The sequence below is a fragment of the Colias croceus genome, chromosome 24 (genome assembly GCF_905220415.1).
Source record: "Colias croceus chromosome 24, ilColCroc2.1".
In the NCBI taxonomy this organism is placed as follows: domain Eukaryota; kingdom Metazoa; phylum Arthropoda; class Insecta; order Lepidoptera; family Pieridae; genus Colias; species Colias croceus.
In genome coordinates, this window is record NC_059560.1 from 930,788 (window position 1) to 956,193 (window position 25,406).

Consider the following 25,406-nt stretch of genomic DNA (forward strand, 5'->3'; position numbering starts at 1 on the left):
AACATTCTCCACGCTCCATAAAGTGAGAATTTTAGAGCGGTTCTTAATTTACATTTGCATTCGTAATATTTCAGTCATAATGTATCTGAAAATCAGTGCTGTGACGTCATTAATGCCTTATAAATCTTGTCTAGATATCCCTTGCGTAAATTTTTTGAAGTGAAACTTCTTATGCACGTTGAGAGTAAAATTTCAAGGTCGCGTCATGGCGATACCGTCGGTACACGTCATGAAGTAAGGCGATGATTTTGGTATCTTTGAATGTTGCTAAAGAAGTTTCACTTCGGACACTCGTGTTCGTGCTTGTGCTTGTACTTGTGCTCGACACTCACGCCCTTTTTGTTTTTCTTAGTTATGTTCTGTGTATTATTTTTTGATAATTTTTATATTTTGTTTTTTTTTTCTCGGTTTTGTGTGAGAGCAACGAGTAATAAATACATCGAGTCTGCGTATCATCCTCAAAGATTTATTTATTCAATTCAACATGACTTCGTGAATCAATCTAGCGCATATCTTTAGCACAGTTTAAGAATTATATTGTTTATTTTACATTTACATTTTACGTACTTTATTTTAAGAATTATTTATTCCTTTTGTTTTTGGAGACAGTTATTGTTTTTATTTAGTTATAAATAAAGTTTTTTATTATCGATATCGAGTTTTATTTTGGTATTTATACCTAAAAGAATTGGATAAGAGAGCAACATCTTCATAACTAAAGAGCAAATTATTCACATTTAACACATTTAATTATTTCATAACATCGAGATATATGTAGTACGTAGTACATATATCTCGATGTTTCATAAGAAATTCCTTATCAATATTTACCCTAAAGAACTTTAATAAAATATAAACAGTTAAACAAAAATAGTTAATGTAAATTGCATACGCTCTCCAGTACACTTGATCGTGCATTAATATACGGGATGAGCGGAGCGTTTTTGCGTACTAACCAACCGCGTGCGACCATGCGGTGTGTGGTACAAGCATGAGCGGTAGCGATTTACTATAATTTGATTTAAATTATAAATATCTTTAGTTGTTGCTTGAACACTGTTATTGATGAAAGTATCATGTACTAAAATATATTGCATATAAATATTCTATCAGAGCACTTAAAATAAATTAAAACTAATTTATACAATAACCATCACCCGCGGTGGTCGCAGTAAAATTCCATAGTAATGAGAAGTTTCACCGGTTAAAAATGGCCTATATTCTCTAGCCTCCTAACTTCCTAAACTTCGAGAAACAAAAATCATTCCATGAAATTGCTTTATTACATGAAAAAAATATTATATAACAAACCCTTTCTCAGTACTATAACAGACACAACTAACATGTCACACACCTATGTTATCATGAGAAGCACTTCAACAGTTTTACTATCAATAGATTACAATTTACAATCAAACAAGAGCTTTATCTCACAATATCACGTGTTTTTAAATAATTCAATAAACTCTTTTTAATTGTTACTTAGTTATAAAGTTTCTACGATGTACAGTTTTATTGAAGAGTTAATAAGGCGGGTAACGGGTTCCATAGATTGAGCAGCACATGTCATTTTCTTCTGCCTAGCCACGTTCACATTGTTCGAGCTGCTTTGCGCAGTAATTGCTTCATGAGGTTGCATTATCTATAATCTATAATAATAATATTATAAAGCTAAAGAGTTTGTTTGCTTGTTAGTTTGTACGCGCCAATCTCAGGAACTACTGGTTCGATTTGAAAAATTATTTCGGTGTTAAATAGCGAAGAAGGCTAAGACTAATATGTGCAGCGCAATGCGGGTAAAACCGCGGGGCACAGCTAGTAAATAAATAAAAAAAGACGTGTGGCACTCGGGGACTGCCGCGGTAAAGCTATTGCATAGCATGCCTTTAAGCCACACCTCCGCCCGTCGGAGTGGTGGTTTTTGAGCGTGAGGTTTTTTCGTTACAGAATTTCTCGATTCGGTCCCCGCGCTCAAGGCCCGCGATAGAAGCTATGCAATTGCTTAAAAATACTTATCATTCTCCTTTAACTTAACCCACACACACACGGAAATTAATTATATTTCCCAAGAGTAAGTAATTAGTTATTTGCAAAACGCACGGTCTAGACTCCGCTATAGCCTGACGTCTGTCTAGATAACTTAATTAATTGTTTCCAATAGATTAATCGTTGTATACGTTAATGGCATAAGAATATAACAAATGCTTTCTATAAAACTAATTGTTAGCTCCGGCTCCATCCCGGTAAAGATAAAAAGGCCATTTTAAATTCTGCTAGTGAATTATTTTTAAATTAGCGCAGTTTTGCAGTCTTCGAAAAAAAGTCTACGAAATATGCAGATAAAATCGAAAATACAGTACCCATGAACTATATAAACAAATTACTAATTATTTACATCATAATATTATTATACAATATTTAACAAATTTCGTGTTCACCGCCTTAAAGCCACAGAGTATCAGAGTTCAGTATCTTAACTTCAATATCAAATCTCATATCTTTTGAATCTGTTAGCAGATTGTTTTTTCTGTGACCTTTTTAAGGAAATGGCATGAATTATGCTCAGGGATTTTGGCACGGAAAGCGGAATTTTTTGAAATCAAGGAAATGTGTGAAGAATTGAATTCGTAAGCGAATAAGAATTTAAAATTTCTGTTGCGGGAATGTGGAGGTTATATGCTGTAGATTTTTATGTAATGCCATTTTAAAATTAGATGTGCGCATTTTTTTCAATAATTGGTAATTATTGGTAATACGGCTAATTTGAATGTTTTTTACCTAAAGTGTATTTTTTCCTATATGTAACATTGCATTTATTAACTGCAATAATAGGAATAGTATTTTTTTTATTTTTTAAGTCGGATTTCCATCTAGACATGTCTAGCAAGATAAATAGTTGATCAGTGGAAATATAGAAGGGCGCGGTTTAAAATGTCGTGGCTTATATATTTTAATAGAGGTCATATATACGTAAAGCATATACTTACGACATTTTTGCGATTTTTGCATAAAAGTCGCTTTACTTCATGACGTGCGGTATTGCCATGACGTGACCTTGAAATTTTACTCTCAAACAACGTAAAGAACTTCAAAAATTGACGACAAATAATCGTTATAATGGAAACAGATAGGATTGACAGTCGTCCAACGATAAATTTATCGTAACGACATAGTGTGAACGTGAACGAATACATTAGTGCAGTCTGTACCCCATGGGACAGGGGAAGTAATTAAATGCGGAAGCACGTGTATTTTTATCTTATTTTACGGTTTTGAGTTATTTCTGGTTACAGTTTTTTTTCGATGCCTAAGCTTTTTTGGTATAGCTTTCATAAATGTTATGCGTAAATTAAATAAAAGGTTTCTTTCGCTCATATAAAGATTCTAAATACATATTTTTATTGTTTATATTATTGAAGTGAAACTTCTTTATCGGGGTTGGAAAAAAATTTAGTGTAAGTGTGTAGTTGGAAAAAAATTTAGTTTTTTGTTACGTTACCACGCGTGATTCGACGTATTTCTGTAAAGTTGCATATAATTAATTATTTTTTGAAAAATAAGGTCATAAAGAAGTTTCACTTCTTACGTGTGTAAGAAGTACACGCACACATTTTTTTTTTTTCATTTGTATCATGTGTAACTGCAAATAAGTAAATGTTCTATTCTATTCTATTCTAAGTATATTTTAAACATCGAAGTAGTGTTAGTTTTACATTTCGAACTTTAAAAACAAAATGAATTGTTAAAACCGACTTTAGATTGAATATGAAATGTTATTTCCATTTTAAATCATTAAGCTCGATGTTTGCGGATTCACACAACTCAAACACTAAACACTTATAACAAGCGTGCAATTAATATATTGTGACTCAATTTAAAATACAAATTTCACATCATACTAATATTATAAATGCGAAATATGGATGAGGATGGATGTTTGTTACTCTTTCACGCAAATACTACTGAACCAATTACAATGAAGTTTGGTATGTGGGTAGCTGAAGACCCAGAATAAGACAAAGGCTACTTTTTATCCTAGAAATCCCACAGGAACGGGAACTATGCGGGTTTTTCATTGAAAACGCGGGCGGAGCCTCTGGCGGAAATCTATTAGGCAGTATAAGTTTTACGCTCGCGACTTCGCCTTCGTTGTCTAAAACTTGAGAACCAATCTATCAAGTGCCAAGCGGTGAACACAGAATGTAAATCCGTGCATTAGTTTTTGAGTTTATTGCAAAAAGATAGACAAACAGACGTGGTGGAGGACTGTATACATTACTATACCCGATTTAATTGAATACTTGACACTGTCATTACTACGTAGTATAAACCAAAATCGCTTTCTCTGACCCTATATCCTTATGTATGCTTAAATCTTTAAAACTACGCTACGGATTTTGATGCGGCTTTTTTAATAGATAGAGTGATTCAAGATAATTATAGTATACCTATAATTTGTTAAGTTTTAAATAACACGGTCAAAGCCGCTGGCGGAATGCTAGTTAAACGTAAAACACGACTGATATGAAGAGCCTGCATTTGTAAATAACAAGAAAAAAGTTGTGAAACTCCAGAACATTCTAGAAGGCTCTCCAAACAAAGTAACTAAAACTATTACCAGCAAAACCAGAGGTCTTGGAAGCTCACTTAAACTGTCATTACTTGCGCAAAGAAACACTTAATAATTAAAATATTCCAACAAAACTCGGCGGCCATTAGTGGAATGTAAATTTGTGCATAATGGTCGGATTATACCTCCATGGAATAACAGTTTTGTAACGTTGAATTGTCTTGGGTTAAGCTCTAATAATAGCTTAAACTTTGAGACTGTAATGAACTAGGTTACGTCTTTAAAAGGGCTTTACATAGCGTTAATGTTATTATGTAACTTTTATGAAACGTATTGAGAAGAACAGTAACGGAATAACACAGATTTTGAAATCATCACTACATAGTATAAAACAAAGTCGCTTTCTCTGTCCCTATATGTCCCTTTGTATGCTTAAATCTTTAAAACTACGCAACGGATTTTGATGTGGTTTTTTTTAATAGAACGAGTGATTCAAGAGGAAAGTTTTTAGTATATAATTTATTAGGTTTTAGACAAAGCGGGCGAAGCCGCGGGCGGTAAGCCATAAAAGCTACCTTTAAAAAATACTTAATAAAATATTATGTTTTATACAATTTAGTTGTTTTATTTTCGTGAATGTAACTTGTGGTTGTGGCATATATTGCAGTATACAATTTAAGTGCGATTTTTAACTCAAAATGTTGTTTAGCAATTAGCAGCTCTTAAAACGAGCATTTATTTTACATTACTGTATCGTTCTTTCACATGCTCTGTGTTGTGTCTGTCTGAGTTACTACTTGGCCATGCTCGTTCCCTTAGATTACGTCATTTAAATTAATAAACTATTGGCTATGTGCGAAGTGGGTGGTAGGGAACGGCAAATCGACCGTAGCGCACGAAGTGGCAGAAATGTGAATTAATTCTGGGCTGTCATGTGTCAAATTGCTTTATTTTCATAACTTCCTTTATAATTTTAAGTAAAAACATAAAAATTAGCGATATGGGTCATAGTACATGCTGTGTCGTAAATTGTAAAAACAATGGGAAAAACAGTTCCTGCAAGTTTAATTCGTTTCCAACATCAAAGTGGACGTTACAGCAAAGACAAAAATGGATAGCTGCTGTGAAGATAAAAAATTATTTTTCACCAGGAAGAAAATCGCTAGGTATAATAGGTATACACACTCACTTTTTTACACTATTTTTTTCAATTTCGTTGAAAAACTAGTCGAAAATCAATATCACAAAAATATATTATTATCTAGTTGACATCAGTTGAAATGATTTGACAGATGACAAGCCCTGAATAGTTGCGGCCACTAGGGGCGCTGTCATCGCGCACACAACGAATTACAAAAGTCAAATAAGCATCTAAAATATGTCAACTTTCTGTAATAATTGTAATGAATCAAGAAGGGCAACGCATTTTAGCGAGGTGCAAACTTTACATGATAGAGCTATTAGATCAATTGGTTTTTAATAATACTAGCCTTCCACCCGCGGATTCGCCCGCGTTTTCGAACAAAAACCCGCATAGTTCCCGTTCCCGTAGGATTTCCGGGATAAAACCTATCCTATGTGTTAATCCAAGTTAAACTCTATATGTGCGCTAAATTTTTTTGTAATCGGTTCAGTAGTATTTGCGTGAAAGAGTAACAAACACACACACACATCCTCACAAACTTTCGCATTAATAATATTAGTAGGATTAATAGGTTGCTTGAAAAAGATCGCTATATTTGTATTTTCGAGTTCTAGAAGAAAAGAAGAAGAAAAGAAGACTTTTATATCCAAAAATACCTTTCCCTGTATCAATTACATCTCAGGAACACATTAAACCACAGATTAGATTTAATGGTCCCCAGTACCTCATTAGAGTCGAGTTCAATCAGCACTTGCTAAATGGCTGAGAACAAATCGGTATTTCATTAGACTTTCCATTGGGTTTTATCATTTTTTTAATTAAGTTTCTGCTGACTGGTTTATTAGGATCTTTGGGTCATTTACACAGATATATTAAGGACAATTAGGTTTTGGTTCTAGTAGGATTACAATGAAAATTCGTGTTTTTACAGCACTATGTGTGAATACTATCAATTTGTAAAGCAAGGTATACATATTGTATAGTATCTCTGCATGGCATACAAAGTAATTCTTACTCAGTAGGTAAGACTATAATCAACACGAAAGGATACAAATATTGTTTTAAGTTTAAAAATGTTACGATTTAAATCAAACACTGCTCGATCTAATTTAATAATTTATTGACCAGTAAGAAGCTACATCTTTCATTAACATATCCTACTACTATTATAAAGGCGAAAGTTTGTAAGTATGGATGTATGGATGTTTGTTACTCTTTCACGTAAAAACTACTGAACCGATTACAATGAAATTTAGCACACATATAGAGGGTAACTTGGATTAACACATAGGATAGTTTTTATCCCGGAAATCCCACGGGAACGGGAACTATGCGGGTTTTCCTTTGCAAACGCGGGCGAAGCCGCGGGCGGAAATCTAGTTTTACTATATTTTTATGCCGGAACACTCGATATAAAGGCCAAAAGGCTACATTTTTTACCACGTGTCACCCGGTAAATCGCTAATAAATTACCTCTAATAATAAAGCATTTTAAATACAAACTTCCGTATATAAATGGAAATATTTGAAGTTATAAATTGCAGTAAACGGGACCATTTCACTCAATGATGTAAAGTGGAGTTACAAGATCTAAACTCCGAGAATTGATAATCGACTTGAGAGTTTTCTTTGAAATTCCCTTTTTGTATGAATGTTTCTCACTTGTTTGTTATTTGTTGAAACGTTATTTAAAGGTATGAAATAAGAAAAACCAATTTAACGCAACAATTGAACTGTTAAATCGAATATCTCTACATAGTATAAAACAAATCGCTTTCTCTGTTCCTATGTATCTTAAATCTTTAAAACTGCGCAACGGATTGTAATGCAGTTTTTATAATAGGCAGAGTGATTCAAGAGGCAAGTTTAAGCCGCGGTCGGAAAGCTAGTCTTTACTGTAAGAAATAATTGTGTGTAATTTGTATTTTCACATCGAACTGCTAGACTGATTAAAATAAATTTCTAAAAAAAGATATAAGGAAATGAATCAAAATTAAAAGTATCTTTATCTACAGATTTTTTTACTAACTTCAAAAATGAAGGAGGTTTCTGTATGTATATGGAGGAATATCACACTTCTTTCTATAACGAATTCCAATCATGCAAAAAAAGTAATTAATGCACACAAAAATATCCTCCGATTTACCAGATCAATTCAAACCATTATTATTTATTACAAGCTTTCCGCCCGCGGCTTCGCCCGCGTTTTGAAAGAAAAACCCGCATAGTTCGCGTTCCCGTGGGATTTCCGGCATGAAACCTATCCTATGTTTTATTCCAAGTTACCCTCTATATGTGTGCTAAATTTCATTGTAATCGGTTCTGTATTTGCGTGAAAGAGTAACAATCACACACACACACATCCCCACAAACTTTCTCATTTATAATATTAGTAGGATTTGACAAAAACATTTTTATGTTCGTTCAAGCACATATCACAAAGTGATGTCAGAAGCATGTATGAGCCAATTATAAGGCTATGTTCAGTATCGACTCATTAGATTGGCCTTATTAGTGAGGTGCGATGTCGATAGTTTTTTATAAAACTAAATCTACAATATGTGAACAAAGTTATACGTCACTGCTCTGGCATCAGCTTATGACTAGTGATGTGAAATAGTTATCGATAAATTTATTTTTATTTTAAATTTTAATTTTGTAAGCTATTAGCGGATAGCCCCTATATTAGTCAAAAATTCGTTTACTTGAGATTTATTACAAAAATGATTATACTTACATTTACAAATATAGATGGGTAAAATACCTATATGATAAGCGACATAGCGTCAATTAAAGTGCCTTTATCCCTTGTAAGAGCGACGTCTCATTAGGGCCGGAATTACGTATTAAGTTACGACTAGTGATGTCTAATGTCGATAATTATGGGATTAGCTATAGTATACTGTATACATAGTTCGTTTATTACATATTTGTGCTTTCGCTCTATTTTATATAAAATGTAATTATTATGCTGTACAAAATAGAGCGTGAAAAATGTAATTCATCATTTTAATTTCATTTGTTTTTAAACTGAAATATTACATTACCTTATTTCAAGGAAACCACTGCATCGTATCTATACATTTTAAACATAATTCAATTACATAATAACGTGTTAACCAAGTTTTCCTATTCAAAAGGTCTAAACCTTTGCAACACATTGGGAGAGCGTTAATTGCGTTTTTCGTGGAAAACAATACTGTATCCGGTCTGTCGTGAATCAGCATGTATTATAATTGCTTTTGTTACTTTTCTTAACAGCTGGATACTGGCTAATGAGCAGTGATGTTATAGCCAGGATAATATGAGGGAATCGTATGAAAAGTAAGCACCAACAATGATTACATTACTTTCAAACTATGTAGTAATTACGTTAGGACGTATGAAGGGGTAGTCTCTGGGAAAACGATGTATGTAATAAAAATATTTATATGAAAAGTTATACATAGTATAAAAATTTGCAAGAATTATACTTTGGATTTAAAGGTCCTGTAAGTACAAATACAGAAAAGTCTTATAAAAATTACTTATAACAAACAGTGCAGGTAGGTATAATTTAAAAGTTTTGGTAAATAAATAAAATATAATATTATATGAATCGGGCTCTCGATAGTCGATTGAATATTTTGAATATGTCATGTATGGGGATATTATCAACTATAAAACATAAACATTTTAGCAATCTTAACGATAGATAACCATACTTCGATAATAATCGATAAACACAGTACAGCCCTAACTGATTACTATCGTATATTTCATCGACAAATCCGGCTTATTCAAGCGTCATATAAAATCATTATTCGATAGTAAATACCTATAATTCATAACACGTCGAATAATGGTCGTTTTTCTATTATTTTCTATTATGTACGGGATTCTTTTCATTTTGAACAATAACGTGGTATACAGTGGAGCCAGCGTTTGTCATTATGTTGAATATTATATGGAATAAGGTGCCTTTTCAGCTTTTATAGTTATAGCACAGAATACATAATAGTAGCTAAACGCTACAGAACGGACACTCTCCGCCTCCCGCCAAAATTAAACACTTACCTCACCCCGCACGATCAGACATAAAATGGTCCATATTTTTCTACAGGGACGATACGCAACGAAGATTGACAACATTAATCAAATTGACTTAAAGTAATTTTATTATTTTGGATTTGTGATTATCGTTTTCGTAGAAAATGGTTAGATATTGTGCTGTTTACGGATGTATTTCATCAGAAAAACGCGAATTTTTTTTACGCTAGTCAAAAATGTGCCAACCATAAAGCGTTAACACACACATTTGCAGTCTCTACAGTGTGACTGTCAAAACGATAATTTTGTATGGAGTGTCCGGGGTGTGGTTATAGGTTATAGTTTGTAAACAATGGGACATTTTTTAATTGAGAATTTATAATTTTGAAAAGCAATTAGTGTGAGCGAGGGAGGGAGCGAGGTATGTATTATACAATTTTAAGGAAGCAATAATTTAAGTCATTGACCAGTTATTTTAATTCTTTAATTAAGGGCTGATTTTACAATCCTTGGTTAAAACTTATTCATCGAATAACTTATTAGACTACCATTTCAAAAATATATGCTAATTGTCCGTAATTGTCAGTTTACAGATGACATTTTAAAATGTTCGTGTAATACTTTATTGGACGGATAAATTTTAACTAAGGATTGAAAAATCAGCGCTAAATGTTATAAGGTTTTACTCGTACCGTTAATATGCCAATATTGAACAATTATTTAGGTACAATATAATTCGTAAATTCATGACACACTAAAATAAAGAACAACATCTAAGAAGAGATTTATTTAAATAGATATTCATTGCAATTTATAAAATAATGTGGCAAAAGCGTGAATTTTCTTCGTTGATCGATTTTCCTTTATGTATTTACATATTTATAGAACTTATAGTAGTGCTCTCCATTTAATATTGTTTTTTTAAGATACTTTATTAGCATTAATCCTAAGATATTCTACCTCTTTTATATTAAGTACGCAAACTAAACCAAGGTCATTTAACGACAGCAATCAATTCAACATTAAATTGATATCAAGTTTAATGTAAACCACGTATCTAATCGCAGTTTAATCGATAATTCAGTAACTAAAGTTTATCGAATTATTCGATTGGTTGCAAATAGTTCGGATTTCGCTAAATAGTTGGCTATATTGATTTGGCTTAGCGGATGAGCTCTGGATTTGGTTTTGGATTTGATTGGACATGTAATGGCTTTGTGATTTTATTCGTGTATGTTTTTAATCTAAAAATTAATGGATTGACCGATATTTTTTATTTTTTTGTTACGTTCCAATATTATTTAGTTATATGTACTTATATTTTAGATAAAGTAATAATTAATATTATATTACGGAACAAATTTTCCGTTATTTCGTTATTAGTTAGATTATAATTTTGCTAGATTTTAATGTTTGTATGGAAAATATTTTCTTTATTGTAATAAAGAAAATATAATTGTAAATGAAAATATTATTGTAATAAAGAAAATATTTTCCAATACTTAACTAAGTTAAATTGTAATTTAACTTAGTTAAGTATTGCGTGTGTGCTTTGATGCTCTTAAAACACAATGAAAATTATATTGTGTGAAAAAATAAACAATAAAAGCGGATTTAGTGACACCAAAAAATATACAACATATTTTTCAAAATAGCATCACTACATAGTATAAAACAAAGTCGCTTTCTCTTCTCACGTTAGTTACTTTGTGTAAAGGTTAACTTTTCTCTGTCCCTGTGTGCCTATGTATGCTTAAATCTTTAAAACTACGCAACGGATTTTGATGCGGTTTTTTTTAATAGATAGAGTGATTCAAGAGGAATGTTTAAGTATATAATTTATTATGTTTTAGACAAAGCGGGCGAAGCCGCGGGCGGAAAGTTAGTTTATTATAAAATAAACCTCGTTTTAGATATATAGATATACCGTAGAACCTTGAACCTTCGAGTCTACGATACAAAGATACGCTCCTGGCAGGTGTACAGTCTTGACAAATTACACCCGCCACGTCAAGTTTCACGCTGAGGTGTTTATTTTTGAGAAATTATTCCCGTCTTGTGAGATATTGTTTGACATATTGTTAAATTCGGTTAAATTTTATGGTTAAAATTAATTAATTACCTGCTGTTGTTTTCAGGGATTAAAAATAGAATGGATGATTTTAATAAACTCTTATTAACGGTGCATTTACATCAAACGAACATAGCAAGGGCAAGAGCAAGAGCATTTTTCGTAATCTTTTAGTGTAAACGAAAACTCGTTTTCAGTGTTATTCAGTATTAGAACATCTTTTCGAACGCCCTAAGAACAACGAAAAAATGCTCTGCCTGTTTACACTAAAAGAATTTGACATAGTGGGGTTAGAATGAGCATTAGCTCGTTTGATGTAAATGCACGTGAAAGCACAAAATAAACGCAAAACGACATAGGTAAATATTATTAAAAAATAAAAATACAAACTCTGCGTGTTTTTTTTTGTCCTAGCTCTAAAATTCTCTCTATTTATATTATTGTGTTTCTTCTACTTGAATAGAAATTAAATTTTAAATAACATAATATTTATACAAATCATCAGAAACACAGTCGTCGTCATCGTCAGCCATTGGACGTCCACTGTTGGACATAGGCCTCCCCCAAAGACTTCCAGAACGGCCGAAACACAGTATTTTATATAATAGTCCATCTTAATACCTACGAACCAATGTACTTCTCATCTTAATAATAAAATCTTAATATAAACAAAAATAGCAGTACTCCACGTCTTAAAATAAACCCCTTTCTCACAAAATTTAGAAATTAGCGTAAATAAACATTAAACATCAATAATGCCGCATCCATCAAGCGACGCTTCGCACCTTCAAGTGAAATTAGCATAGGCAGCCGAATTTTCACTCGCAAAGTCGTTAAAGACGAAATAACGCAAACAAACTCGCATTAATATTCCATTGACAGCGAAATTTTAATAATGCACAATATTATTGCCAGTTAGCGACGTGGAGTTACGAAAACTTCATCAATTTGATATGCTCAATTTCTTTTTAATAGACTTTTATGGAGTCTATGGTGTGGGGTTTATGGTTTACTTTTAACCTACTTTCGAATGGACTTTGTCATATTTTTTCATCACACTCACTGGTTTGATACAGGAAGGAGTAGAAGATTTTTTTAAGGGATATAAAATATGAATAATTATCTTTTCTATTATTTAACGTGACGCTTTGAGTAATCAGTAACGGACAGACGTAATCTATTAAGTTTCAAAATATCTAGACTAGCCACAAACCAAATAAATTAACGATAAAAAAATCAAAATTGAACCACCTTTTTTCAAGCCAAAATCTATAGGTAGATAATAACTTCTCAAACGCAACAAAAATATCTAATAAACTACCATTTTTACTTCAAAAATCGAATCCCATACTACATCACTAGTTAGTTAGCTATAAACAACTAACATTGCTAAACTTGCGCTAGAACAAAGGATAGAAACTTCGAGAATTTCGCTCATTATCGTATGTTCGGGAATTCCTCTGGTGATTATATAAGTTTTTATTAAAGGCCCTGTGTATGCATTTCACATTTATTTTCGAGGCACAGAGGTTACAACATAAAAAAGAATGTGTGTGCCGAACACATGTGGCCGAAGTGAAACTGCTTTGCCAAGATTTAAAAAAAAACGTCTCCTTATTCCATGACGTGAGGACAATGCCATGGCGCGACCTTGTTTGTCTCTAAACGCGCCTTAAGAAGTTGCAGTTCAAAAAAATACCGGAACAAAAAAAAAACAAAATTTACCACTTGGTTGCTGGTCCTATGGTAAAATTCTGTGTTTCGGGCTATTTATTACTTATATACATATCTATCAGAATATTTTAAGCTATTATATAATTGAAAAAAAAGAGATGTATTTATTACAAGTACAATATTATTTTCAATTATCAACTGATAACACTATTTTTTCAGTCTGAACGCAAAAATCTGCATGAAATTGGTTTGACGTTCACATACAAAAATTACTGTAATACGCACCTATGTAAATTGTGTGTATATTACACCCTACTCTCTAGAAACCCATAACTAAATGTAAACTAAAACAAAGCCAAGAAACATAACTACTTAATAGTTATAGATAAAGCGTTCACTGAACACTAATTAATAAGAAATAATTCCAATACTTTAGCTAACTTAAATTGCTTAAAGCAAACTTAGAACTAAATAAGACCGCTAAGCTACTCCATCACTATGCAACAGTTCGATAACAGATATGTGTTAAGCGGAGCTAAGTGCAACTTGGCTTAAGTTATAAGCGACTTAATTAATATGCTGATTCTTTTTTTTTTTTTTTTTTTTTTATACATAGATAGGCGGACGTTTGACCCCAGTCCCACCTGATGGAAAGTGGTGACGAGATCTAAGGTGGTAAGTCACGCCCGCCTAGAAAGTGCCTGTTAATTCGTCTCTTGAAAATTCCCATGTTATACTTCTCTGGAAAGACGGACGCCGGCAGAGAATTCCACTCTTTGGCAGCTCGCATTAAGAAGGAGGACGCAAGACGTGCTGTGCGTGCAGTCGGCATTTCTACCAGGTAAGGGTGGTATCCCGCCGTGCGCCTGGACGTTCTTTGGAAAAAAGGGGAAGCTGGGATAAGGCCATGTAATTCAGTTGCACATTCCCCGAAATGAAGTCGATAAAAAACTGAGAGACTGGCAATTTTGCGGCGATGACCAAGGCTCAGAAGCCGGTTTTCGAATAGCCGGTCGTTTCCAATAATTCGCTTGGCGCGACGTTCCATAGCTTCCAGAACATCGAGGTGACATTTGGCGGTACCTGCCCAGAGGTGGCAGCAGTATTCCACACAAGATCGAACTTGAGCTTGATAAAGAGTTAAAAGCTGTTCAGATGTGATTCAATTAAGTACCACTGCTAAGGTAGTTGTAGTGCAAGTGTAGTGAAGATGACATGCTATTTTAATCTATAGTCTATAGTATAGTATAGTAGTATAGACTTTATACTAATATTATAAAGCTGAAGAGTTTGTTTGTTTGAACGCGCTAATCTCGGGAACTACTCGTCCAAATTGGAAAATGCCTTCGGTGTTAGATAACCTATTTATCGAGGAAGGCTATATATCATCACGCTAAGATCAACAGAAGCGGAGCCACGCGGGTGAAACCACGCGGCACAGAAAATACAGGTGCATGCTTCATCCTTCATTTAACTTACTGAAGGCTTACAGTAAAATTAAATTTAAAAGTTTAACAGATTTTATTTTTGATTTCTTGACCAGGAGGTGTTAACTTTTATTCTTATGTTCAAAAGTTTAAAAGTATGTTGACAAAGCTAATTTCAGGAACTACTGGTTCGAATTGAAAAATTAATTGAGGAAAGTTAAATTTATAGTTATATATAAAGGTAGAAAGATATTGTATAAAACGTCACTTTATGATCAATATAAACGAAGCAGCAATGAATCATGCAAAAATAAAAAAAATGTTGTGTGGTTTTATGAAACCACGGTAAAAGTGAAACTTAGGCACAAAATTATCGTATTTGTACGATAATTATTTTGGTCTACTCGAAGGAGCGGTCTACTTGGTCTACTCGGTAATAGGTTTGGTCTACTCGAAGGTGCGGTCTACTTGGTCTACTCGGTAATAGGTTTGGTCTACTCGAATGTGCGGTCTACTTGGTCTACTCGGAAATTGATGTAGTCTACTCGGAAATTGGTGTGGTGAGTGGTCTACTTGGTCTACTCGGTGAAGGTACGGTCTACTTGGTCTACTCGGTGAAGGTGCGGTCTACTTGGTCTTCTCTGTGAAGGTACGGTCTACTTGTTCTACTCGGAATTTGGTGTGGTATACTTGGTCTACTCGGTAATAGGTTTGGTCTACTCGAAGGTGCGGTCTACTTGGTCTATTTGGTAATAGGTATGGTCTACTCGAAGGAGCGGTCTAATTGGTCTACTCGGTAAAAGGTTTGGTCTACTCGAATGTGCGGTCTACTTGGTCTACTCGGTAATAGGTTTGGTCTACTCGAAGGTGCTGTCTACTTGGTCTACTCGGTAATAGGTTTGGTCTACTCGAAGGTGCGGTCTACTTGGTCTATTTGGTAATAGGTATGGTCTACTCGAAGGAGCGGTCTAATTGGTCTACTCGGTAATAGGTTTGGTCTACTCGAATGTGCGATCTACTTGTTCTACTCGGTAATAGGTTTGGTCTACTCGAAGGTGCGGTCTACTTGGTCTACTTGGTAATCTAGGTGCGGTCTACTTGGTCTACTCGGTAATAGCCAATAGGTATGGTCTACTCGAATGTACGGTCTACTTGGTCTACTCGGTAATAGGTTTGGTCTACTCGAATGTGCGGTCTACTTGGTCTACTCGGAAATTGATGTAGTCTACTCGGAAATTGGTGTGGTCTACTTGGTCTACTCGGTGAAGGTATGGTCTACTTGGTTTATTCGGTGAGGGTGCGGTCTACTTGGTCTTCTCTGTGAAAGTGCGGTCAACTTGTTCTACTCGGAAATTGATGTAGTCTACTCGGAAATTGGTGTGGTCTACTTGGTCTACTCGGTGAAGGTACGGTCTACTTGGTCTACTCGGTGAAGGTGCGGTCTACTTGGTCTTCTCTATGAAAGTGCGATCTACTTGTTCTACTCGGAATTTGGTGTGGTATACTTGGTCTACTCGGAATTTGGTGTGGTATACTTGGTCTACTCGGTGAAGGTGCGGTCTACTTGGTCTACTCGGAAATTGATGTGGTCTACTTGGTCTATTCGATAATAGGATTGGTCTACTTGGACTAATCGGTGCGGTCTACTTGGTCTACTCGGTAATAGGTTTGGTCTACTCGAAGGTGCGGTCTACTTGGTCTACTCGGAAATTGATGTGGTCTACTTGGTCTATTCGATAATAGGATTGGTCTACTTGGACTAATCGGTGCGGTCTACTTGGTCTACTCGGTAATAGGTTTGGTCTACTCGAAGGTGTGGTCTACTTGGTCTACTTCGTAATCTAGGTATGGTCTACTCAAAGGAGCGGTCTAATTGGTCTACTCGGTCATAGGTTTGGTCTCCTCGAATGTACGGTCTACTTGGTCTACTCGGTAATAGGTTTGGTCTACTCGAATGTGCGGTCTACTCGGAAATTGATGTAGTCTACTCGGAAATTGGTGTGGTCTACTTGGTCTACTCGGTGAAGGCACGGTCTACTTGGTCTACTCGGTGAAAGTGCGGTCTACTTGGTCTTCTCTGTGAAGGTGCGGTCTACTTGTTCTACTCGGAATTTGGTGTGGTATACTTGGTCTACTCGGAATTTGGTGTGGTATACTTGGTCTACTCGGTGAAGGTGCGGTCTACTTGGTCTACTCGGAAATTGATGTGGTCTATTGGTGTGGTATACTTGGTCTACTCGGTGAAGGTGCGGTCTACTTGGTCTACTCGGAAATTGATGTGGTCTACTTGGTCTATTCGATAATAGGATTGGTCTACTTGGACTAATCGGTGAAAGTGCGGTCTACTTGGTCTACTCGGTAATAGGTTTGGTCTACTCGAAGGTGCGGTCTACTTGGTCTACTCGGAAATTGATGTAGTCTACTCGGAAATTGGTGTGGTCTACTTGGTCTACTCGGTGAAGGTACGGTCTACTTGGTCTACTCGGTGAAGGTGCGGTCTACTTGGTCTTCTCTGTGAAGGTGCAGTCTACTTGGTCTACTCGGAAATTGATGTGGTCTACTTGGTCTATTCGATAATAGGATTGGTCTACTTGGTCTACTCGGTAATAGGATTAGTCTACTCGAAGGTGTGGTCTACTTGGTCGACTCGGTAATAGGTATGGTCTACTTGGACTAATCGGTGAAGGTGCGGTCTACTTGGTCTACTCGGTAATAGGTTTGGTCTACTCGAAGGTGCGGTCTACTTGGTCTACTCGGTAATAGGTATGGTCTACTCGAAGGTGCGGTCTAATTGGTCTACTCGGTAATAGGTTTGGTTTACTCGAAGGAGCGGTCTACTTCGTCTACTCGGTAATAGGTTTGGTCTACTCGAAGGTGCAGTCTACTTGGTCTACTCGGTAATAGGTATGGTCTACCTACTCGGCCTACTCGGTGAAGGTGAGGTCATGGCGACATATCCAAGGGTGTGGTTTTATGAAACCCCGGTAAAATGAAATTGTTCGAACGGTTCGGAACACTGCTTTGTGTAGCGCATGTCGCGTGCCGAGTAGGTAATACCTACTCGGTTGCCGCGATACACGCGACATGCGCTACACAGACCAAAAAGTTTGAGGCGATGTAATAAAAGTTTCACTTTAAAAATAATCCCAGTGAAATTGCATTAATGCTTGTATCCTTCTCTTTCTTTTGACCGTATGTAAAAAGGAGATTAAAGTGTGTAAACGTTGGGATTTTCCAAAATTTTTAACCGACTTCAAAAAAAGGAGGAGGTTATCAATTCGGCCGGTGTTTTTTTATGTATGTACACCGATGACTCCGAGGTTTCTGAACCGATTTACGTGATTTTTTGTTCGATGCGGGATGGTGTCGAATTGGTCCCATAAAAATTTTATTCAAAAAGGCCCAGTAGTTTTTATTTTATGGGCATTTTTGCAAGTGCAAGTTTGAAGTCGGTTGTTTTTAACGCAGTTATTATTAAAATTATAAAATCGCTACCGCTCATACCATACACCACTCACATTGTAACCATCGCACTGTATTTGTGTTTACTTACCGTCTACGTGCTTATTTACTCGATCGCTTTTCAACAATTTGTTTCAAAACTTTAACATAACTTACTGCTTATTGCTAACTTGACGTGCTTAGTGTTAGTTACTCTAAATGTAGAATGTAATTAACATTTTAGAACTGGAAAACTTTAGTAACATTGGTTTAAAAAGAATTTGTGTGGATATTTTAGAAATGTTACACCCGTAAAATGAGTTTGGAATAGTCTGATTTCTATCAAAATATTAATAAAAAATGCATTTCATTGACTGCCTTAGCCCTGTTATTTATTAATTCTATGCATTTTATTAAAAGTTTAATAATATGCTGACGGTAGTAATTTAAACTTCCATTAGAAAAACTTACCTGCGTTCTCCTCCACGTATTGCAATAAAACATAATACTTAGGAATTCTATCTTAGGATTCCTTCAGCTACAAACCTTGACCCAATTTGCGTCCAAATACCGCAAATTTATTGCGTCCCAAAATCTTTTAACTCCACACATCGAAACACGAACATATTACACAGCCAGCCCCGTCTGACCCCGCCGCTGTTATTCACAGTTAATTTATTTGTGTCAAGCCGCTCGGATTTGGACACATTTTATTTATTATTTCCATTTTACTTATATTAAATTAAAATTATAAATGTTGGTGTTAAAATTTAACTTCACAGCACGTCATAGCAAGATGTTTGACTCTATTTCAATTTTCAATCTCTACGACGCGACGTTCGTAGCACATTAAATTTAAATCGTCTACATACAAAGATTTAGAAACAGATTATATAAAATATTATTTTATCAAGTTATATTTAATCTGAGAATAATATCGATGTTATGACGTGCCTCAGTCCTCAGATTTTTATAACAATAGCTACATACCGTTTTATGAAATTAATATTTTTTCATTTTTGATATATCTAATATATAAAAATCAATGCCACTTTTCGTTGTAATTCCATAACTCGAGAACGGCTGAACCGATTTCGATAATTCTTTTTTTATTATATTCCTTGAAGTACGAGGATGGTTCTTATGTAGAGAAAACGTTAATATGTACCACGGGCGAAGCCGGGGCGGACCGCTAGTCTAGTATAAAATCTATAGGTAGGTACTATAGAAATTTTATTTCGTATCGTATGCAAACCATATTACAAGCTAATAATAACAAATAACAAAATACATTTACGTACAATGTCCCAAAGGCTATTCAAAGAGAATTATTGTAATACCAACATAATATGCAAACCCGTGCAAAATTACATACTTCAAAATTTAATAACTATGACTAAAATTCATAAAAGCGGTATTGATTAACAATAAGTTGTCTCGCTTCGATGCACCGACCGATGAGGCGGAAAATATAGCTGTCCTTTTTTATCGCGTGTTAAAACGCTTGTCATTTTATTGTTTAAAAATGGCTCGCGCTCTTTTTGGCTTTTTTCCCGCGCTTTAGAAGCTGTTTTTTTTTTAATTTTGTTGACAGTTTTAATAGCTGAATTGGCAGAGGTGTTAGTTAGAAAATGATAATAATTTTGAACGGCATTTTTATGGTAGACTAGGTTTCCGCTCGCGGCTTCACCCGCGCAGTCAAAGAAGCCGCATAGTTCCCGTTCCCGTTGGATTTCCGGGATTGCGTCATTTTCCCGGGATAAAAAGTAGCCTATGTCCTTTCTCGGGTATCAAAATATCTCCATACCAAATTTCATGAAAATTGGTTCAGTAGTTTAGGCGTGATTGAGTAACACTTAACAGACAGTTATGTATGTTAGTTTAGTACATTAGCACTTATTAGTAATTCTTCAGTTATTAGGAAATGCATAATTTAATTTATATTAATTACTATGCATTTCCTAGCCATTTCTGATACTATAATATTTAAAAAATCAATTTAATCACACACCAATAAAAAAAATTAAAACTATTAAAAAAAAGCAAAAAAACAAAAACTATGCTCCAGGTGAGGCTCGAACTCACAACCCCGGCATCGCTCACGGCCACTGCCTTATAAGTACCGTGCGCTAACCAATTGCGCCACTGGAGCGACGCGCGGGGTATCGAAATTATAATACGTATTTGGATGTAGTTCTTTTGCTTCTGAAATAATACTGTCTCCTTTTTTTTAGTTTTTTTTTTTCTATTTAGGCACTACGGTCAAAGTTTTATTTAAAACGGTCAAACCTTAGGTTTAAAAATATAAGGTAACTAATTTTTAGTAAACTACAAAATATTAAAAGTAGGTAGGTTCCTACTTCCTATGCCTTTTATAATTATTATTGACTAGCTGTTCCCCGCGGTTGCACCCGCATTGCATAGCCACAGTATTACAATATTATTTCCTATATTGTAATACTGTGCTATAGCCTTCCTCGATAAATGAGCTATCTGTCACCGAAAGAATTTTTCAAATCATCAATTTCTGAGATTAGCGCGTTCAAACAAACAAACAAACATACAAACAAACTAACAAACTCTTCAGCTTTATAATATTACTAGCTTTCCGCCCGCGGATTCGTCCGCGTTTTGAAAGAAAAACCCGCATAGTTCCCGTTCCCATGGGATTTCCGGGATGAAACCTATCCTATGTGTTAATCCAAGTTATCCTCTATATGTGTGCTAAATTTCATTGTAATCGGTTCAGTAGTATTTGCGTGAAAGAGTAACAAACACACGCACACACACACACACACATCCTCACAAACTTTCGCAAATATAATACATTAGTAGGATAGGATAGTATAGATTTTAAAAAACAAGAAATACGGATACTAGAACATTCTTTCATATATTTTTTTTCTTAAAACATAAAAAGTAAAAACACACACCGAATTAAATATTTTATGCTCAATTATAATAACATACATAATTAACGACGATATTCAGAAGCGTAGCGTGCCTTAGCGGGGCCCCGTGTAAAAATTTGTTTGGGGGCCCTTAGGAAGGGTAAAGATTTCTCACAAAAGCGCACGTTGGCACGGCAGATACGGCGGCGGTAGCTACGCCCCTGACGATATTATAAATAAAAAATATTTTCAATTAAATACAGTTCATTTATTAAAATGATTGTAATTAATGAAGCAAATAATAATTAATTACACCAACACAAAAAGTCATTAACCTAATAAAAGCGATTCGATTGAAACCTAATTTCATAAAATTATTAGTTTTGAAGAAAATTTTGCCTTAATAAGTCTAATATTAATTATTTTTCCCGTTGCTGTAATTAAATTAAAATTAATCGTTACTTTTATTTTCTTCCAGCAAGCAATCTATACTTATATTATAAAGCTGAAGAGTTTGTTTGAACGTGCTAATCTCAGGAAGTGCTCAGGAACTACTGGTCCGATTTGAAAAATAATTTCGGTGTTAGATAGTCCATTCATTGAGGAAGGCTAGGCTATATTATATCATCACGCTAAGACCAACAGGAGCGGCGACACGCGGGTGAAACCGCGGAGCGCAGCTAGTATTAGATATAGGTATATCCGACTATCCCAGAAAGAGGGTTATGTTTTTCGAGTTGATTTTTATCACATATCGCGTAGAATTAAGTGGAAGAGATATCATTATTTCTTAGTAGTCACTGTAAAACTGAATGTGATTTCATTATCAAAATAACAAAAAAAATATATTCACTTATCTACTCAGTATAATATTATCGCAGCATATAATTTTTTGTATATTGGCATTCCTCTTTATAGGTACATGAAAATTCAACGGTGTCAGTAGTTATGCCATGAAAATAGTAACAAACATACAGGATTTTTCACTAAAATATGTCCCTTTTTAGTCAATTGCCTCACTGAATTCGTTCAGGAATAATTTTAATTTCGAAATAAAATGTCCTATTTCGGAAATTCAAAAGTATACTACGGTTGTTGAGGGATAGAGTTTAAAGGGATTTATTACAACTTGGGTACGAATTAATAATAACATACGTATATTTATCCTAATTAATTATTATTTAATCATTTTTTAATTTAGAATATTTAAACTAAGCTTTCCACCCGCAGCTTCGCCCGCGCATTCAAAGAAAATCCCGCATAGTTTCCGTTCCAGTGGGATTGCCGGTATAAAACCTATCCTATTTCCCGGGGTAAAAAGTAGCCTATGTCATATTTCATGCAAATTGGTTCAGTAGTTAAGGCGTGATTGAGTAACAGACAGACAGACAGAGTTACTTTCGCATTTATAATATTAAGCACATGTTTCTACTCATGTGATTAAGTATGGATTTGGTTATTTATAAACTAAACTCTTATCATACTAAAATTGTAAATAGATTTGATTGCTTGTGTATAATGGATAAACAGATAAACAATTATACTATACGACTATACCTAAAAAACTACGATAAAAGTTCATATTAACGATTACAATATGGAAGTCTTCAAGAGAAGACTGAACGGGTACTCTAGGGAAGCGCGCTCCATCAGGCCACATCTCAGCTTCACCATCAGGCGAAATCGTCCCTATCGTACCATAAAAAATATACCTATTTCTAATAGAACAAGTCATTATATAGGTCACTTATCAATTTTATCATAACGTGTAATTGTTAACTACTATTTGATAAAATTTGATGATGTCATTCTTTATCACTATTGACTCAGCACAGATTTTAATACCTACCAATTATATTAATTATTATATTTTGAAACATTAGAACAGCTTTAACGAGATAATATTATAAGTATTTTAATTTATTTATATATAATATCTAGTTAAGCCTATCGAAACCGAAAAATACAGCTGGTATGTAATAAAAATACAGATGAAGAAACTAACTTGTCTATTTAAATATTCCGTCTTTTGCGTATATTAATAATCTGTGCTCATACTGTCATAGGTATGGCTTTTCCCAACTTTTCCATATTCCAGGGAAACGTGGCTATAACGAATTCTCAATTCAAAATTAATATAACCATATGAAACTAAAATTTCAAGATTGCAATTTGCAGCTTCCAAATATTTACTGTAATTACATGACACCCACATGATGTAGCTAGAAATACATTTTACATTTTAAATTTCCTGACACACTAGGTACGTCGCCCGCGTTTTTGCATTACGGCTGCCATCTTGTCATTTTCGCGCTTAAATTTGAAAATGGAATTCACATGGAGTTTTTTTTTTCTTCCCTTCATTGCAAGAAGATATTATATTAACTTTTATTGTTAAGATTTTATTGAACTGCAATATAAGAATGCTTAGTTAAAATATTCGCGTCACTAATTTTGATTAGTTTTTAAATAATAAAGCCAGCAATGACCATCATTTAAAACTCATACATATATAATCACACTAGCTTTCCGCCCGCGGCTTCACCCGCGTTTTCAAAGAAATACCCGCATGGTTTCCGTTCCCGTGGGATTTCCGGGATAAAACCTATCATAATATGTGTTAATCCAAGTTTCCCTCTATGTGTGGGCTTAATTTCATTGTAATCGGTTCAGTAATATTTGCGTGAAAGAGTAACAAACAGACACACATCCTGACAAACTTTCACATTTATAATACTAGATTTCCGCCCGCGGCTTCGCTCGCGTTTGCAAAGGAAAACCCGCATAGTTCCCGTTCGCGTGGAATTTCCGGGATAAAAACTATCCTATGTGTTATCCAAGTTACCCTCTATATCTGTGCTAAATTTCATTGTAATCGGTTCAGTAGTTTTTACGTGAAAGAGTAACAAACATCCATACATCCATAATTAAAAACTTTAGCCTTTATAATATATATTAAGATATTAAGATACGTAGGATTCACAGCTTCATGATAATAATATCACATATTATTCCGTTTAGCTTATCTGTCAGTTAGTATGATGTATAAAAATTTACGTCAAAAGTGTCAGATATGCTATCAGGGACATTATCAGCAAGCGGTGAAACCAATCAGATTACAGAAGAACCATTTTTCTTTAATCTCATAAAAGGCCAGTGACCTTTTTATAAAGATAATCCCTTTTGCTTTTAGATGCCATTCTAGACTAAGATAATACGTTTTAAACTAAAATAAACATTAATGTTAAATGTCGTACGTTTATCCAGTGCCTACTCATTTAATAACGTCTATCAGGTCGTCAAAATATTATCAATAATAACTCAATTTTAACATTTCAATTTATTATCATAATAAAATGAAAACTTACGCCATTCACAATTGGAGTAGTGTTTTCAGGGCTTTTGCCTGTATGTTATGTCTTTATCTTGTCAATACTAAGTACCTAGAGGTATTTGAATTATTAATTACTAGCTTCCGCCCGCGACTTCGTCCGCGTGGATGTCGGTCTTCGCGTCGATGGTTTATTTCTCCACTTTGAGTAACTCTGACAATAACATCTTATAAATATAAATATCTATTGGACCCAAATACGGCTAGGCCTATCATAATACGCAACGTGTGTTCGCGGTTCTACAGAACAACGTCTATGGATAAAACTGAAATATTAAGATTATTTTTTTTCTACGTATTTTTCCAAGATAAAAAGTATCCTATTTTACGCCCAGGATAATAAGGTATAATTATACCAAGTTTCATCGAAATCGAACCGTTAGTTTTCACGTGATGTCTTCACATACAGACAGACAGACAGACAGACAGACAGACAGACAGACAGACAGACAAAAATTTTTTTAATCACATATTTGGGTTTGGTATAGATCCAGTAATACCCCCTGCTATTTATTTTTTCAATATCTTCAATGTACAGAATTGACCCTTCTACAGATTTATTATATGTATAGACTAGCGGTTACCCGGCTTCGCCCGTGGTACCTACATTTTTACGTTTTTTTTTTCATACGAACCATCCTCGTACTTCAAGGAATAGATTCCGCAGCGCACGCGATGACAAAGTTTTTATTTTTACACCTTGGCTTACATTATTGCATTTGTGGTAGGTAAGGATCTCTATTTTTTTTTGAAAATGCAATATAGCCT

At 34.5% G+C, this 25,406-nt stretch overlaps 1 protein-coding gene and 1 non-coding gene across 2 annotated transcripts in view; one reads left to right on the forward strand and one right to left on the reverse strand.

Moving 5' to 3' along the window:
* LOC123702884 (alpha-2Db adrenergic receptor-like) overlaps positions 1-25,406 on the forward strand; it is a 298,954-nt gene that overhangs the window by 189,374 nt on the left and 84,174 nt on the right. The window lies entirely within an intron of this gene.
* On the reverse strand, positions 20,417-20,508 carry Trnai-uau. Its single transcript is given in 2 exon segments — positions 20,417-20,452; positions 20,471-20,508. It is a non-coding gene; the product is annotated as a tRNA-Ile (tRNA).